Raw genomic sequence first — 15,624 nt, 5'->3', positions numbered from 1 at the left:
AGCAGTAAGGCTTTATCAGAAGGTAGTGTTATGCATTTCTTGTACACACTCAATCAGCAAATGATTTGACACACTTTAAGGCTGAACGCAGAACAATTTGATTTGCATACAAATATTATTTAGTTATATTTATTTCTTGGAACCAAGCAAGCCTGGCACAGGTTAGTGAGTAATACTTTGCAGTAACAATACAGTTTGAATTGCAGTTTTATATATACTTTGGTTTGGTTACAGTAGATTTACTGGAAATGCAATACCTTGAAATATTGTACATTATACTTTATAATGACTTTTCAATAGTAGGTCATGTACATTATTTTGCAGATAACTTTTCTTACACAGTGTAGTATACCTGGATACTGCACTAGGGAATTTCCTGTAAAAAAGAAAGTAAATGCGTTTTGGTTATTTGTACACAGTTGTATAGACTTTTATAGATTTTGCAACTCCACACTTAGACATTTTTTCATAGAAAACAGTCAATGTTATCCTACGGGAGGAGAGAGTTACCGGTTAACCGGGAAGTACTTTGTTGTAGGAGTTTGATTTCTGGGGTTAGACTCGGGGGTCTCTCAGGGTCCAGGATGCACTTTCAAAATACCCTCAGCAGCACTAGGGCGGCAGGGTGCAGAGTGCTGAGGCCCAATGTTAACTTATTGGGGATAGCGGGCCCCCGGTTGGTGGCTGCTCAAGAGCAGGCCATGAAGTTGTGGGAGCAAAGCTCCTGGTCTTTAGCTCAGGGCAAACGGGGTTTGAAGTTAGCACCAAAGGTACACTCTCAGCTGCACTAGGGCAGGCGGGTGCAGGGTGCTATTTTGTCGTCGAGTGCCCTCTTACTTTTAATGGTATTCTCCGGTTTGCAAAAAACACTGCAGGCTTGGGGACGAAGGTATTCTGGGAGTGAGCACCACTTGGAGAGGTACGTTGAGATGCGGAGGGTTGGCTAGACATTGTCAGTTGGGCCAGCCAAGGCCGTGGGGCGTCGGGTGAAGGGGTGTCTTTTAGGATTGGATCTTCTTACCAGCTCCTAGTCAGGTTGGGAGGACCCTCCGGATTGAGGCTGCAGGCGTCGGCTGGAGGCAGGTCAGGGATCACTGGATCTCGGGTCAGGATCGCCGGGGTGACCTTCTCGTGGTGTTGGGCCTCTCTAACTCTGGCCGTGGACGATGGGTGCAGACTCACAGATTTTGCCGGAGCTGGAGTTTGTGGGTGAACAAATACTGTGTTCACAGGAGACAAAGTCTTTTTTTTGGAAGGCAGGGCAGGTCCTCAGGTTTCTTGAGGTTGCTGGCTGCAGGACACACCTGAGTTTCGCTTTTGCAGGTTCGAGGTGGAGACAGGCCGGTAGGGCTGGTGCCAAGTCAGTGGGCGTCCTCCTCTTAGCTTCGGCACAACTGTTCGGTCCTTCTTCATCTTTTCTTTTTGGTCGTTTCTTGTCAGAGGAGGCAAGGTTCAGGGGTGCCCCTAAATACTCAGAATATTTAGGGGCATTACAGGTAGGTAAAAAGGTTGGGACCAATGGGTCCCTTCCTTGGGGTGGGTACACCCCCCCTATTATATCACCCTCCAGTGGGAGGGGGGCATATGCCTCACTCTGGTTGGCTGGGTTCCCCCATCTGCAAGGTGAGCGGGACTGGGAGTTGTGCTTCACCTTGCCTCTCCCACCTGAGGGGTGGGGTTGGCAAAGGTGGGTACACCTATCTTCCTTCCTTACTTGTTTTCCTGCTAGTACTCCCACCCTGCAAAGGCAGTGTGTAAATGTAAAGGTTCAGGGCCTTTACTGGTGGCACAATAAGTGCTGTAGCCCTTAGAGGCCTTCTCTGGCCACAGTGCCCTGTGTACCTGTGTTATCATTTGCCAGGGGATGACCTGTGGCCAGAGAGTTCCAATTGGGTTTTGTCTTCAATGCAGTTTTAGGGAAAGAACATAGGCCCTGTGTACCTGTTTGGCAGGAGCCCAATGCACACTCAGTCACAGTACATCAGCAGTTGAGCAAAACGTGGGGGCAACCATGCAGAAAGAGGGCACTTTCTCACACCTGACTAGCTAATTTTCCCACCGAAACCAGGTGGCAAAGAGGGGTCAGCTTCCTCTCAAGTGAGAGGGGCCAGATTCACATTTCAAAGGCGGCAACTTCTGTTAAAGCTTGTCAGCCTAGGAAGGCTAATCAGCAGGTCATCCTGTGGGAGGGGGTGTGACAAACTCTTGCCGGACAGGCTTTGTTCCTGACCTAATAAGAGCAAAAGGCTCTCACCTTTGGAGTTCAGAAACCTGTCCGGGGTGGCAGGCTGGCAGAAACTTGTCACACACCAGAGGCGAGTAGGTTTTCAGGGGGCACCTCTAAGGTGCCCTCTGGGTGCATGTCTTAATAAATACAACAGTGGAATCAGTGTGGGCTTATTAATACAAGATATTTGATAACAAACACCATATGTTTCAGTGAAGCATTATGTAGCTAGGGTACTCGTTTTGACCAGTGCCCAGCACACACACACCTTACAATGGCTTCCCTTGCTCACTTACAACATTTAGCACTAGAACTAGATATCACAGGGGCACATCTGCTCATGCAGATATGTCCTCACAAAAAATATAATGCATCCTGTCTTAGGGCTCAAATGCTGGCTGTAGGGGTGACCTACATATATTAGATGCAGTACCTAAAGCATGACACACAGTGGTGTGTCATGCTGTGTTTCCACTCATGGTCCGCACCATGTCACGAAGCCTGAACTGGCAGTCTGTGTAGAATTTGTATGCAGGTCCCTTAGTGTGGCATAGGTTATGCTGCAGCCCTTAGGGACCCTCTTTGGTACCCCTGCCCTAGGTACCTGGAGTACCATTTACAAGGGACCTACAAGGGTACTAAAGTCCTTAGCCAACAATAGCACAATTAGACTATACCTTGTTTTAGGGAAGGAGCACTGGCATGAGGTCTGGTTAACAGGCCTCAGGGCACTGCCAGAGTCGGAAATCAGCATCTAGTATCTAAACAAGCATTTACAATGCAACGGTCTCGCCTTTGCAAAAGTTAGAGCTATTGGCATTGTAAATGACAAACCTTTTATTTATGTGTTGGTTTTGAAAACAGATAAATAAATGGCACCGTCATTTACAATGCTAATAGCTTAATCTCTCGCAATTGCGAGACCTATTGCATTTGCAGACACACACACACACAAAGACAGACACAGAGCCACACACACATAGATGTGGTGGATGTGGTGGTGGTGGATCTGGTGGATGTGGTGGTGGTGGATGATGTGGCGGATGTGGTGGTGGTGGATGTGGTGGTGGTAGTGGCGGATGTGGTGGTGGTAGTGGCGGATGTGGTGGTGGTAGTGGCGGATGTGGTGGTGGTAGTAGTGGCGGATGTGGTGGTGGTAGTAGTGGCGGATGTGGTGGTGGTGGTAGTGGCGGATGTGGTGGATGTCGATGTGGTGGATGTCGATGTGGTGGATGTCGATGTGGTGGATGTCGATGTGGATGTGGTGGATGTGGATGTGGTGGTGGATGTGGTGGAGGTGGTGGCGGATGTGGTGGTGATGGTAGATGTGGTGGTGGTGGATGTGGTGGACATGGATGTGGTGGTCGTGTTGGTGGTGGTGGACGTGGTGGATGTGGTGGTGGTGGATGTGGTGGTGGTGGATGTGGTGGTGGTGGATGTGGTGGTGGTGGATGATGTGGTGGATGTGGTGGTGGTGGTGGATGATGTGGTGGTGGTGGATGTGGTGGTGGTAGTGGCGGATGTGGTGGTGGTAGTGGCGGATGTGGTGGTGGTAGTAGTGGCTGATGTGGTGGTGGTGGTAGTGGCGGATGTGGTGGTGATGGTGGATGTGGTGGTGGTGGTGGTGGATGTGGTTGTGGTGGATGTGGTGGTTTTGGTGGATGTGGTGGTGATGGTGCATGTGGTGGTGATGGTGGATGTGGTAGTGGATGATGTGGTGGTGGATGTAGTGGATGGTGTGGTGGTGGAGAATGTGGTGGTGGTGAATGTGGTGATGGTGAATGTGGTGATGGTGAATGTGGTGATGGATGATGTGGTGGTGAATGTGGTGGTGGATGTAGTGGATAGTGTGGTGGTGGATGTGGTGGTGGTGAATGTGGTGGTGGTGAATGTGGTGATGGTGAATGTGGTGATGGTGAATGTGGTGATGGTGAATGTGGTGGTGGTGAATGTGGTGGTGGTGGATGTGGTGGTGGTGGATGTGGTGGTGGTGGATGTGGTGGATGTGGATGTGGTGGTGGATGTGGTGGTGGATGTGGTGGTGGTGGATGTGGTGGTGGTGGATGTGGTGGTGATGGTGGATGTGGTGGTGGTGGATGTGGTGGTGGTGGATGTGGTGGTGGTGGTGGATGTGGTGGTGGTGGATGTAGTGGTGGTGGATGTAGTGGATGTGGTGAATGTGGTGGTGGATGGGGTGGTGGTGAATGTGGTGGTGGTGAATGTGGTGGTGAATGTGGTGGTGGTGGATGTGGTGGTGGTGGATGTGGTGGATGTGTGGTGGTGGATGTAGTGGTGGTGGATGTAGTGCATTTGGTGAATGTGGTGGCGGATGGGGTGGTGGTGAATGTGGTGGTGAATGTGGTGGTGCATGTGGTGGTGGATGTGGTGGTGGTGGATGTGGTGGTGGTGGTGGATGTGGTGGTGGTGGATGTAGTGGTGGTAGTGGATGTAGTGAATGTGGTGAATGTGGTGGTGGATGGGGTGGTGGTGGTGGATGTGGTGGTGGTGGTGGATGTGGTGGTGTATGTAGTGGTGGTGGATGTGGTGGACGTGGTGGTGGTAGATGTGGTGGTGGATGTGGTGGTGGACGTGGTGGTGGTGGATGTGGTGGTGGATGTGGTGGTGGTGGATGTGGTGGTGGTGGACGTGGTGGTGGTGGACGTGGTGGTGGTGGACGTGGTGGTGGTGGACGTGGATGTAGTGGTGGTGAGTGTGGTGGTGGATGTAGTGGATGTGGTGGTGGTGGATGTGGTGGTGGTGAATGTGGTGGTGGTGAATGTGGTGGTGGTGAATGTGGTGGTGGTGAATGTGGTGGTGGTGAATGTGGTGATGGTGATGGTGAATGTGGTGGTGGTGAATGTGGTGGTGGTGAATGTGGTGGGGGTGAATGTGGTGGTGGATGTAGTGGTGGATGTAGTGGTGGATGTAGTGGTGGATATAGTGGTGGATGTAGTGGATGTGGTGGTGGATGTAGTGGATGTGGTGGTGGTGAATGTGGTGGTGGTGAATGTGGTGGTGGTGAATGTGGTGGTGGTGAATGTGGTGGTGGTGAATGTGGTGGTGGTGGATGTGGTGGTGGAGGAGGATGTGGTGGTGGTGGAGGAGGATGTAGTGGTGGATGTGGTGGTGGATGTGGTGGTGGATGTGGTGGTGGATGTGGTGGTGGATGTGGTGGTAGTGAATGTGGTGGTGGTGAATGTGGTGGTGGTGAATGTGGTGGTGGTGAATGTGGTGGTGGTGAATGTGGTGGTGGTGAATGTGGTGGTGGTGAATGTGGTGGTGAATGTGGTGGTGGATGTAGTGGATGTGGTGGTGGATGTAGTGGTGGTGGATGTGGTGGATGTAGTGGATGTGGTGCTGGTGGTGGTGGATGTGGTGGTGGTGAATGTGGTGGTGGATGTAGTGGTGGATGTAGTGGTGGATGTAGTGGATGTGGTGGTGGATGTAGTGGATGTGGTGGTGGTGGATGTGGTGGTGGTGAATGTGGTGGTGGTGAATGTGGTGGTGGTGAATGTGGTGGTGGTGAATGTGGTGGTGGTGAATGTGGTGGTGGTGAATGTGGTGGTGGTGGATGTGGTGGTGGTGGATGTGGTGGTGGAGGAGGATGTGGTGGTGGTGGAGGAGGATGTGGTGGTGGATGTGGTGGTGGATGTGGTGGTGGGTGTGGTGGTGGGTGTGGTGGTGGGTGTGGTGGTGGATGTGGTGGTGGATGTGGTGGTGGTGGATGTGGTGGTGGTGGATGTGGTGAATGTGGTGGTGGTGAATGTGGTGGTGGTGAATGTGGTGGTGGTGAATGTGGTGGTGGTGAATGTGGTGGTGAATGTGGTGGTGGATGTAGTGGATGTGGTGGTGGAAGTAGTGGTGGTGGATGTGGTGGATGTAGTGGATGTGGTGCTTGTGGTGGTGGTGGATGTGGTGGTGGTGGTGGATGTGGTGGTGGTGGTGGATGTGGTGGTGGTGAATGTGGTGGTGGCTGTGGTGGTGGCGGATATGGTGAATGTGATGGTGGTGGATGTGGTGGTGGTGGTGGATGTGGTGGTGGATGTGGTGGTGGTGGATGTGGTGGTGGTGGATGTGGTGGTGGTGGATGTGGTGGTGATGGATGTGGTGGTGGTGGATGTGGTGGTGGTGGATGTGGTGGTGATGGATGTGGTGGTGAATGTGGTGGTGAAGAATGTGGTGGTGGATGTGGTGGTGAATGTGGTGGATGTAGATGTGGTGGATGTGGATATGGTGGTGGATGTGGTGGTGGAGGAGGATGTGGTGGTGGTGGAGGAGGATGTGGTGATGGATGTGGTGGTGAATGTGGTGGTGAAGAATGTGGTGGTGGATGTGGTGGTGAATGTGGTGGTGGTGGATGTAGATGTGGTGGATGTGGATATGGTGGTGGATGTGGTGGTGGAGGAGGATGTGGTGGTGGAGGAGGATGTGGTGGTGGATGTGGTGGTGAATGTGGTGGTGGATGTGGTGGTGAATGTGGTGGTGAATGTGGTGATGGTGGATGTAGATGTGGTGGATGTGGATATGGTGGTGGATGTGGTGGTGGTGGAGGATGTGGTGGTGGTGGAGGATGTGGTGGTGGTGCATGTGGTGGTGGTGGTGGATGTGGTGGTGATGGTGGATGTGGCGGTGATGGTGGATGTGGTGGTGGTGATGGTGGATGTGGTGGTGGTGATGGTGGATGTGGTGGTGGTGGATGTGGTGGATGTGGTGGTGATGATGGATGTGGTGGTGATGGTAGATGTGGTGGTGATGGTAGATGTGGTGGTGATGGTGGTGATGGTGGATGTGGTGGTGGATGTGGTGGACGTGGTGGTGAATGATGTGGTGGTGGATGATGTGGTGGTGGATGATGTGGTGGTGAATGATGTGGTGATGGATTGTGATTTTGGTGGTGGTGGTGAATGTGGATGTGGTGGATGTGGTAGTGAATGTGGATGTGGATGTGGTGGTGAATGTGGTGGATGTGGTGGTGGTGGATGTGGATGTGGTGGTGGAGGTGTTGGATGTGGTGGTGGATGTGGTGGTGGAGGTGTTGGATGTGGTGGTGGATGTGGTGGATGTGTTGGTGTTGGATGTGGTGGTGTTGGATGTGGTGGTGGATGTGGTGGTGGATGTGATGGTGGTGGACGTGGTGGTGGACGTGGCGGTGGACGTGGTGGTGGACATGGTGGTGGACGTGGTGGTGGACGTGGTGGATGTAGTGGTGGATGTAGAGTATGTGGATGTGGTGGTGAATGTGGTGGTGGTGGATTTGGTGGTGGATGTGGTGGTGGTGAATGTGGTGGGGGTGAATGTGGTGGTGGTGAATGTGGTGGTGGTGGATGTGGTGGTGAATGTGGTGGTGGATGTGGTGGTGAATGTGGTGGTGGATGTGGTGGTGGATGTGGTGGTGAATGTGGTGGTGGATGTGGTGGTGGATGTGGTGGATGCATTGGTGGTGAATGTGGTGGTGGATGTATTGGTGGTGGATGTTGGGGTGGATGTGATGGTGGATGTGGTGGTGGTGGATATGGTGGTGGATGTGGTGGTGGTGGATGTGATGGTGGTGAATGTGGTGGTGGTGAATGTGGTGGTGGTGAATGTGGTGGTGGTGAATGTGGTGGTGGTGAATGTGGTGGTGGATGTAGTGGATGTGGTGGTGGATGTAGTGGATGTGGTGGTGGATGTAGTGGATGTGGTGGTGGATGTAGTGGATGTGGTGGTGGATGTAGTGGATGTGGATGTAGTGGATGTGGTGGTGGATGTAGTGGATGTAGTGGATGTGGTGGATGTGGTGGATGTAGTGGATGTGGTGCTGGATGTGGTGGTGGTGGTGAACGTGGTGGTGGTGAATGTGGTGGTGGTGAATGTGGTGGTGGTGAATGTGGTGGTGGTGAATGTGGTGGTGGACGTAGTGGATGTGGTGGTGGATGTAGTGGATGTGGTGGTGGTGGATGTGGTGGATGTAGTGGATGTGGTGCTAGTGGTGGTGGTGGTGGATGTGGTGGTGGTGGTGGATGTGGATGTGGTGGTGGTGAATGTGGTGGTGGCTGTGGTGGTGGCGGATATGGTGGATGTGGTGGTGGTGAATGTGATGGTGGTGGATGTGGTGGTGGTGGTGGATGTGGAGGAGGATGTGGTGGTGGTGGAGGAGGATGTGGTGGTGGTGGAGGAGGATGTGTTGGTGGATGTGGTGGTGGATGTGGTGGTAAATGTGGTGGTGAATGTGGTGGTGAATGTGGTGGTGAATGTGGTGGTGAATGTGGTGGTGAATGTGGTGGTGAATGTGGTTGTGAATGTGGTGGTAGTGGATGTAGATGTGGTGGATGTGGATATGGTGGTGGATGTGGTGGTGGTGGAGGATGTGGTGGTGGTGGAGGAGGATGTGGTGGTGGTGGATGTGGTGGTGGTGGTGAATGTGGATGTGGTGGATGTGGTGGTGAATGTGGATGTGGATGTGGTGGTGAATGTGGTGGATGTGGTGGTGGTGGATGTGGATGTGGTGGTGGAGGTGTTGGATGTGGTGTGGATGTGGTGGTGGAGGTGTTGGATGTGGTGGTGGATGTGGATGTGGTGGATGTGTTGGTGTTGGATGTGGTGGTGTTGGATGTGGTGGTGTTGGATGTGGTGGTGGATGTGGTGGTGGTGGATGTGATGGTGGTGGACGTGGTGGTGGACGTGGCGGTGGACGTGGTGGTGGACGTGGTGGTGGACGTGGTGGATGTAGTGGTGGATGTAGAGTATGTGGATGTGGTGGTGAATGTGGTGGTGGATTTGGTGGTGGATGTGGTGGTGGTGAATGTGGTGGTGGTGAATGTGGTGGTGGTGAATGTGGTGGTGGTGGATGTGGTGGTGAATGTGGTGGTGGATGTGGTGGTGGATGTGGTGGTGGATGTGGTGGTGGATGTGGTGGTGAATGTGGTGGTGGATGTGGTGGTGGATGTGGTGGTGTATGTGGTGGATGCATTGGTGGTGAATGTGGTGGTGAATGTGGTGGTGGATGTATTGGTGGTGGATGTTGGGGTGGATGTGATGGTGGATGTGGTGGTGGTGGATATGGTGGTGGATGTGGTGGTGGTGGATGTGATGGTGGTGAATGTGGTGGTGGTGAATGTGGTGGTGGTGAATGTGGTGGTGGTGAATGTGGTGGTGGATGTAGTGGATGTGGTGGTGGATGTAGTGGATGTGGTGGTGGATGTAGTGGATGTGGTGGTGGATGTAGTGGATGTGGTGGTGGATGTAGTGGATGTGGTGGATGTGGTGGATGTGGTGCTGGTGGTGGATGTGGTGGTGGTGAATGTGGTGGTGGTGAATGTGGTGGTGGTGAATGTGGTGGTGGTGAATGTGGTGGTGGACGTAGTGGATGTGGTGGTGGATGTAGTGGATGTGGTGGTGGTGGATGTGGTGGATGTGGTGCTGGTGGTGGATGTGGTGGTGGTGGTGGATGTGGATGTGGTGGTGGTGAATGTGGTGGTGGCTGTGGTGGTGGCGGATATGGTGGATGTGGTGGTGGTGAATGTGATGGTGGTGGATGTGGTGGTGGTGGTGGATGTGGAGGAGGATGTGGTGGTGGTGGAGGAGGATGTGGTGGTGGATGTGGTGGTGTATGTGGTGGATGCATTGGTGGTGAATGTGGTGGTGAATGTGGTGGTGGATGTATTGGTGGTGGTGGTGGATGTTGGGGTGGATGTGATGGTGGATGTGGTGGTGGTGGATATGGTGGTGGATGTGGTGGTGGTGGATGTGATGGTGGTGAATGTGATGGTGGTGAATGTGGTGGTGGTGAATGTGGTGGTGGTGAATGTGGTGGTGGTGAATGTGGTGGTGGTGAATGTGGTGGTGGTGAATGTGGTGGTGGATGTAGTGGATGTGGTGGTGGATGTAGTGGATGTGGTGGTGGATGTAGTGGATGTGGTGGTGGATGTAGTGGATGTGGTGGATGTGGTGGATGTAGTGGATGTGGTGCTGGTGGTGGATGTGGTGGTGGTGGTGAACGTGGTGGTGGTGAATGTGGTGGTGGTGAATGTGGTGGTGGTGAATGTGGTGGTGGACGTAGTGGATGTGGTGGTGGATGTAGTGGATGTGGTGGTGGTGGATGTGGTGGATGTGGTGCTGGTGGTGGTGGTGGATGTGGTGGTGGTGGTGGATGTGGATGTGGTGGTGGTGAATGTGGTGGTGGCTGTGGTGGTGGCGGATATGGTGGATGTGGTGGTGGTGAATGTGATGGTGGTGGATGTGGTGGTGGCGGTGGATGTGGAGGAGGATGTAGTGGTGGTGGAGGAGGATGTGGTGGTGGATGTGGTGGTAAATGTGGTGGTGAATGTGGTGGTGAATGTGGTGGTGAATGTGGTGGTGGTGGATGTAGATGTGGTGGATGTGGATATGGTGGTGGATGTGGTGGTGGTGGAGGATGTGGTGGTGGTGGAGGAGGATGTGGTGGTGGTGGATGTGGTGGTGGTGGTGGATGTGGTGGTGATGGTGGATGTGGTGGTGATGGTGGATGTGGTGGTGATGGTGGATGTGGTGGTGATGGTGGATGTGGTGGTGGTGATGGTGGATGTGGTGGTGGTGATGGTGGATGTGGTGGTGGCAGATGTGGTGGATGTGGTGGTGATGGTGGATGTGGTGGTGATGGTGGATGTGGTGGTGATGGTAGATGTGGTGGTGATGGTAGATGTGGTGGTGATGGTAGATGTGGTGGTGATGGTAGATGTGGTGGTGATGGTAGATGTGGTGGTGATGGTAGATGTGGTGGTGGTGGTGGTGGTGATGGTGGATGTGGATGAAGTGGACGTGGTGGTGAATGATGTGGTGGTGGATGATGTGGTGGTGGATGATGTGGTGGTGGATGATGTGGTGATGGATTGTGATTGTGGTGGTGGTGGATGTGTTGGTGAATGTGGATGTGGTGGATGTGGTGGTGAATGTGGATGTGGTGGTGAATGTGGTGGTGGTGGATGTGGATGTGGTGGTGTTGGATGTGGTGGTGGATGTGTTGGATGTGGTGGTGGTGGATGTGTTGGATGTGGTGGTGGTGGATGTGTTGGATGTGGTGGTGGTTGATGTGGTGGTGGTGGATTTGGTGGTGGTGGATGTGGTGGTGGTGGATGTGGTGGTGGTGGATGTGATGGTGGTGGATGTGATGGTGGTGGATGTGATGGTGGTAGATGTGATGGTGGTGGATGTGGTGGTGGTGGACGTGGTGGTGGACGTGGTGGTGGACGTGGTGGTGGACGTGGTGGATGTAGTGGTGGATGTGGTGGTGAATGTGGTGGATGTGGAGTATGTGGATGTGGTGGTGAATGTGGTGGTGAATGTGGTGGTGGTGGATTTGGTGGTGGATGTAGTGGTGGTGGTGAATGTGGTGGTGGTGAATGTGGTGGTGGTGAATGTGGTGGTGGATGTGGTGGATGCATTGGTGGTGAATGTGGTGGTGGATGTATTGGTGGATGTGGTGGTGGTGGATGTTGGGGTGGATGTGATGGTGGATGTGGTGGTGGTGGATATGGTGGTGGATGTGGAGGTGGTGGTGGATGTGGTGGTGAATGTGGTGGTGGATGTGGTGGTGGTGGATGTGGTGGTGGTGGATGTGGTGGTGGTGGATGTGGTGTTGGTGGATGTAGTGGTGGTGGATGTAGTGGATGTGGTGGTGGTGGTGAATGTGGTGGATGTGGTGGTGGTGGATGTGTTGGTGGCGGATGTGGTGGTGGCGGATGTGGTGGTGGCGGATGTGGTGGTGGTGGTGGATGTGGTGGATGTATTGGTGGTGGTGGATGTAGTGGTGGTGGATGTAGTGGTGGTGGATGTAGTGGATGTGGTGAATGTGGTGGTGGATGGGGTGGTGGTGGTGAATGTGGTGGTGGTGAATGTGGTGGTGGATGGGGTGGTGGATGTGGTGGTGGTGGATGGGGTGGTGGTGGTGAATGTGGTGGTGGTGAATGTGGTGGTGGATGGGGTGGTGGATGTAGTGGTGGTGGATGTGGTGGTGGTGGACGTGGTGGTGGTGGACGTGGTGGTAGTGGACGTGGTGGTGGTGGACGTGGATGTGGTGGACGTGGATGTGGTGGACGTGGATGTGGTGGTGGATGATGTGGTGGTGAATGTGGTGGTGGATGTAGTGGATGTGGTGGTGGTGGATGTGGTGATGGTGAATGTGGTGGTGGTGAATGTGGTGGTGGTGAATGTGGTGGTGGTGAATGTGGTGGTGGTGAATGTGGTGGTGGATGTAGTGGATGTGGTGGTGGATGTAGGGGATGTGGTGGTGGTGGATGTGGTGGTTGTGGATGTAGTGGATGTGGGGCTGGTGGTGGTGGTGGATGTGGTGGTGGTGAATGTGGTGGTGGCTGTGGTGGTGGCAGATATGGTGGATGTGGTGGTGGATGTGGTGGTGGTGGATGTGGCTGATGTGGTGGTGGATGTGGTGGATTTAGTGGATGTGGTGCTGGATGTGGTGAATGTGGTGGTGGTGGATGTGGTGGTGATGGATGTGGTGGTGATGGATGTGGTGGTGAATGTGGTGGTGAAGAATGTGGTGGTGAATGTGGTGGTGGTGGTGGTGGATGTGGTGGTGGTGGTGGACGTGGTGGTGGTGGTGAACGAGGTGGTGGTCTTGTCAGGAGAGCCCGCTTTGCTCCCAGGCCGGACAAAACGCAAGCAAGATTCCACTGAACTCTGGCCAGAGAAAATCATAAGGGCAGGCCGTCTAGGGGTCTCACAGACTACCAACTGTACCTTCACCCCCAGCTGACCCTCGGCAGGCCGCCTATGTGTCCTACGCATAGCCTGACCACGCAGCGGGCCCCCACAAAGCAGCTCTCTAAACCCCTAGCAAGCCGGGAAACCTGCCTCAATCAGGCAGCAGCAGCCGCTGTACTAGCCGACTTACTGAAAGGCCAGTCTGTCCTGTCCCGCACAGGTACACAGCCTGTCCTGATGCAGCCAAACCGTGCCTGCCCGAAGCAAAGACATCAAGGCCCCTAACTATCTTCCGAATGCCCTCTTAATCAGTCCCCGCCTTTGAACCCAAATTAGGGTAGCGGCTCGATTAATCGACTTCGGCAGGTTCAACGCTCGCAATGCTCGCAGTCCACTGGACTATAGGACGCTATTGCCACACGCACTTAGGTGAAGACACTTCCCAAAGCTGTTGTCTCCCAACTGGCGCTGCCCAACCACCGCACAGCAGCTACCAAGTCCCCTTCCAGGTACCGCAGGCAGGCGCGAAAGTCGGATGGTAATGTGGGCATCGAGAAGTCGGACTTACTCCCACCCATCATTGTATCTCCGCAAACTGATGCATAAGGAGGCAGGCACGCTAGCTGGGGCGTATGCCGCGTTGCAAGCTCCGGGCTGCCTGCAGACGCCTACGACCTCACACCACTGAGTAGATGGTTCTCCCGGGGCTCCTATCCTCCTCAGGGTACACCAGAGTAATAGGAATACTCCTGAGCTTCAGGATGGGTCTCCCTCCACAAGTCCGTAAGTACCCATTGCATATCCTACCTTCTAAAACTCTATATCAGTGGCCTGCTGGCACCCAAGGGAAGGGGCAGCACTGATCGATCCAAGGCACCATCTAGTACTAGATTGTGCCTTACAAAACTTGGCTGTTCACCCAAAACTTTTGTTAGATCAAACCTCGGGAAGGCTTTGAACTTCCAATTAGTGCCAAGAGACCTTTTGGTGAACGGGTGTACGCGCGCTTAACACATTTTTTATTTATATAGCGTGGACTTTACCCGACTTTACCCGAACATAAACATTGTAGTCTCCTCCCCATAACAAACTTTCTGTGGAGATGTGGGGACAGGGTGTCAAGGAAGTGTAATTGTTTAATGTTAGGGACGTATATGCTCCCGAGGAAAATTGGCCTTCTGACAATGGTTACATCTACTAGGATATATTTGCCCTCTGGATCTATTTGAGTGAACAATATTGTGAGTGGGACCCCCATGTGCGACCAATATTAATACTTCTCTTGTGTGTGCTGAGTAGCTGGTGCCATATAATTGTCTCCACCAGTGTTTCAACAGCCTTAAAAGCTCAGATTCCAGCATGTGTGTCTCCTGTAAGAGAGCTACATGTATCTTCTTCAGAGAAAGGAGTGTTTGGAAGCCCAGATCCCTAACGTTTAACAATAGGAAGTTGGGCAGGTTAGTGGGACACCTCCTTCCCCGTCACGCGACAGCCCAAGCTCCCCACCATTCTCCCCCCACTGGCTGGACAATCTGGCAGCCCTGAGGCTGAAAACGGAATCTGTGAGTGCAGCTGCTTTAAGTCGGCAGCTGCTGAAAGAGGCACCAGGTGGACTGCGGAGGCGGCCTGGACTAGCCCTGGGTGCAGCCTGCGGTTTACTTGGAGGCCTCACTCACTACTGCCCCGGTTCCGTCCATCATCGCCTACCACAGTCTCTCTGCAGCATGGTCTAATGCAGTAAACCCAACCATGTGCATGCAACCCTAGAACCCCCAGGAGCTACAAGAGGGGCTCAAGTGGATCAAAGGGGGCAACTTCGACATCACCACCTACATTGTCACCAACATCTCCCCCCCCCAGCTACAAGGCACCTACCACCCGACAACCTCAATACTTCGGCACCCTACTGCCCTCATTCCCAGCATCTACTGGGCAGAGGGTGAGCCTGGAACCCAGTAGACAGGAAGACCAAGGTTGCAGTGTTACCCCCTCCTGCATGGGGGAGTAGCACGCTAGACGCAGAATCCCTCACCAGTTCCGAGATCTTGCCTCCAGCAAGGTAAAGAAAGGAATGGAGAAGTGGCAAAAGGATATAGCAGCCCCAGTATCAAGCTGCAAATAAGTCTTGTGGCTACATAAAGAGCAGCACGCCTGCAGGCCACCAGCTGAACCCTGATCAACCTGAAAAGGGGCACGGCTTTTACGAGTGCCTCTAAAACAGTCAGGGCAAGGGCTCCCTCTAGTGGCTGCTATGGAATATTGCTGCCCAACTCAGCTGGGATTGTTTCTCGTGCACAAAGTCTAGGCTCAAACGAATACTGCTGCTGCATACACAAACAAGTAGGGATTAAAGTCATATTTCAAGCACGGAACACCCCGCCCTGCTGGTTATTAACACAACTAAAGCCTCCCTTAAAAGAGCATATCTCAGTTAGACTCACGGACAGGTGGGGGGGCGTGAACAGCGCACGGACAGCGGGAGGGGGGGGCGGGAACGGCACACGGACAGCGGGAGGGCGGGAAAGGAACACTCACCTGGACTTCTTCCGGCGGCCGTGGTCGGCATGGAATGACAAAAACAAACACCAAAAAAAAAAAAAAACGAAACTCCGCCCACCGCCCGATGACGATGCAAAAAGGGTGGAGAGGGAAAAAAATGCAGGAACGCCCACGAATCTGGTCCGGCCATGACGGACAGATCTCTGTTCCAATGGCTAGCC

General features: G+C 53.4%; 1 protein-coding gene across 1 annotated transcript in view; it reads right to left on the bottom strand.

Annotated features, from left to right (window-relative positions):
* NCMAP (non-compact myelin associated protein) overlaps window positions 1–15,624 on the bottom strand; it is a 990,488-nt gene that overhangs the window by 307,640 nt on the left and 667,224 nt on the right. The window lies entirely within an intron of this gene.

The sequence above is a fragment of the Lissotriton helveticus genome, chromosome 3_1 (genome assembly GCF_964261635.1).
Source record: "Lissotriton helveticus chromosome 3_1, aLisHel1.1, whole genome shotgun sequence".
In the NCBI taxonomy this organism is placed as follows: domain Eukaryota; kingdom Metazoa; phylum Chordata; class Amphibia; order Caudata; family Salamandridae; genus Lissotriton; species Lissotriton helveticus.
This window is presented reverse-complemented; position numbering and strand designations above follow the sequence as displayed.